Below are 3,335 nucleotides of genomic sequence, written 5' to 3' on the forward strand. Positions count from 1 at the left end.
TGAATGATATCTTCGGTGTGAACTCCACAAAGTCTGCATCGTCTGTCACATTTTACGGCTTTTCCTGCATCTCTGTCCCTTTTGTGCATCAGGTACTTGTATGTATGTATGTACGTATGTATGTATGTATATATGCTTGTATGTATGTATGAATGTATGTATGTACGTATGTATGCATGTATGTATGTATGTATGTATGTATGTACGTACGTACGTATGTATGTATGTATGAATGTATGTATGTACGTATGTATGTATGTATGTATGTACGTATGTATGTATGTATGTATGTAGACGTGTTTGTGTATGCATACATACACGTTTGAGCGCGCACGCTCATACATTTACATGTGTGTGTGTGTGTGTGTGTGTGTGTGTGTGTGTGTAAATCAAGAGTTGAACAGAAAGAACACAAGGAGATAACACAGCAAGCAGAAATCCAACGGAAAACAACAAACGGACTTCCGCTTGCTGTGTTTTCTCCTTGTGTTCTTTCTGTTCAACCTTTGATTCATCTATGCGGCTCACCGTACAGCCTGTTGCTTACTTTATATATATATATATGGTGTGTCATAAAAATTTATGTTCGTTAGCATGAGGTAAATATCGTCAAAAACAATTTTTAACGTCCTTGTTTAAAATCGATCGTAGCCTCGACCACCGAACACAAATGCATTTTTAGTAGAAAGTGGGTTATACATCTTTAGATTGTATACCTGACTTTCTACTATAAAATTAAAGAAATAGACGGAACGCTGAACTCCAGACTAAACAACTCAAACAACATTTATTTAGGTGATAAACATACATATCTTTTAGTTATACATCTTTAGAGGTGAGAATAACGAGCTGTCGAGTATAAGACCGAAAGATGTAGAGACAGCTTTAAACACACGTCCTTGCTCAATCGCTGGCCAGCGTGAAAGAGAATGAATTGAGCGGGAAACGCTTGCTTTATTAATTCTACGCATGCGTAAGACTACGCATGCGCAGGCGTTACTACACATTCTCTGCGACCGTATCTTGTTTCATTTCGAAAGGTTGGAAGGTGCTGATTGAAATGTCGGAGGTAAAACCAGTTGTAATTATAAAACTGCTATTATTCAACACGGTTATCCGTCGAACAAGTCAGAATCTGCTAATGCTCATTTGCCTATTTCCTTTTCAAGAGGCGAACCCCACAACAACTACGGATGGATTTATTTTGTCTGTCAGTTATTTGTCTGTCCGCCAGAGAATGTAATCTCTCTTGTGCCATTCTTGACCGAAAATCGTTTTACTAAGAATATATATTCATTCAGCCATGACAAATGTTGTTGGAAATTCCAGTAAAATTTGGCAAATTTTACAAATCTCTGATTGTAGTGAAATGATTTGGTACATTAACCATTTAACGACAACAAGTGGTCTCTCTCTCTTAGAAACTTAAACGCCAGAAGTTGAGACACCATCCATCCAACCATTTTCTCTGTCCACTATTTTTGGGTGGAGGTCGTGGGAGAAGAGTCCTCAAGCCACTAGCATAGCTAGAGTGTGTGCCGGCCGGGGCGGCCCTTTCGTTTGCCGCCCCCGGACCCCACAAAAAGCACAAGCAGACCCAAAAGTGGTGCCTCTTTAAAAGTGCCGCCCGGGGCGGACCGCCCCCATCAGCTACGCTAGTGCCTCGGGCACCTCCTCCATAAGATCTTACCAGAAGCAACAGCCATTACATTTTCGAACTGGATTCCCAAGCATGACCAACTGAGACTATGGACATCATCTAACCATCTCCCTCACGGTTCACCCCCAAGTCTCCAGCCAGTTGGCTCGGCTTGAAGAATCTGTTTTCTGGTTCTTTTCAACGACATCTTTTCCAATCACTTGTCTGTAGTATCAGAGCTGTGTCTTCTCAATGCGAAACTGCCAAACAATTAATGTTTATGTCATCAACGTATTTTGCCATAAAAAAAAGTGAATTTCCGTTTGAGTGTTTCCTTTGTTGGTCATCTTTAGAAAGAATATCCCCGACCTTGAGCATACTTTGTAGCTAATACACCAGAACCTGATAAAGGTGTTAATCGACTGCAAAGATTACCATGTCTATGACTTCAAAAGGTTCTCATGGTTCTAATAATGGTCTCATGCTCAGTAGCGTAGTTGGTGGAGCCAGGCGATCGATCTATGCCAGATTACGCTTTCATGGGGACGATATCTTTGGGTCCGTTCGCTGTATAAGCTTGAATTTGAGGCGGGTGGGGGCAACAGACTCAAGAATAACTGTCCGTGCTGTTGACGGAAACGAACTTTCTTCCAATTCCTTTTGACACTTTGTCGATTTCATTGTAAAAGTGGTTTTGAAGCAAAATAGCATTTCTGCCTTCCGTCCTGTCACACTAATGGACCTTAAATACACCAATTTCTTCATTCGAAGGTAGGGTTCTTGGGTAATGGTCACTGTTATTCTCTCTCCTTTTCCGACTGATGTAGTTTTCTTCTAAACTGGAGAAGTTCAAAAGACCGCGCAACCCAGCACTTAACGAAATTTGGTTGCATTAGCACGTTCTGAAAAAAGAAATGTCGCTCAGCATGTATGGCTGTTATCTCATACATCAGGTGACAGTTTAATGTATTTATTTGGACCAATCACAGAGCAGTACACGTGCAATCACTTTGTTTATATAAAACCAAATTCAAAAGAATCACTGTCTTTCCACCAACACTTGACAGCCAAGAGCAAGCTGTTTCACTCAATGTACTTAGCCCTTGGGCTTCTCCTCGACAGAAAGTAATAACCTGTCACTACACATTATACAGAATGAAAGAGTGATGCCGGTTGAAATCATTTCGCTGCAATATGTATTTCACTAGCTGCAAACATGTACGTTCATTTTCTTATCCGTATTTTCCTCAACTACATTTTGTCGTTCATGCTACACGCAGATCGCGATATAAACTTCAATTCATGGACGTATACGAAATGCTATTTCTATAACATGTGCACCGCTCCATTCATTTCACAAACACGAACATATGTATACTCTATCTTCTATAATACACAAATCACTCAGCTGACCTAACTAACACGAACATATCTAGTTCACATTCCTTCAGCACATTTTATTCAAAGCTTGTAATTTGAAACGTGTTATTTTTCTCTGCTTGAACAACTGTCCATTTTAAAATCTGTACTTCACAACATTTGTATGAACACGTGTTGTGTAACTACTCTGAGCCTTTGAGTTCTAATTCTGTTTAGACACTTAGACCAAAAGAGGTCGACACAACTGGTGGCACGAATAAAAATAAACGTGTATATATATATATATATATATATATATATATATATATATATATAT

This window comes from Octopus bimaculoides, chromosome 8, assembly GCF_001194135.2.
Source record: "Octopus bimaculoides isolate UCB-OBI-ISO-001 chromosome 8, ASM119413v2, whole genome shotgun sequence".
Taxonomy (NCBI): domain Eukaryota; kingdom Metazoa; phylum Mollusca; class Cephalopoda; order Octopoda; family Octopodidae; genus Octopus; species Octopus bimaculoides.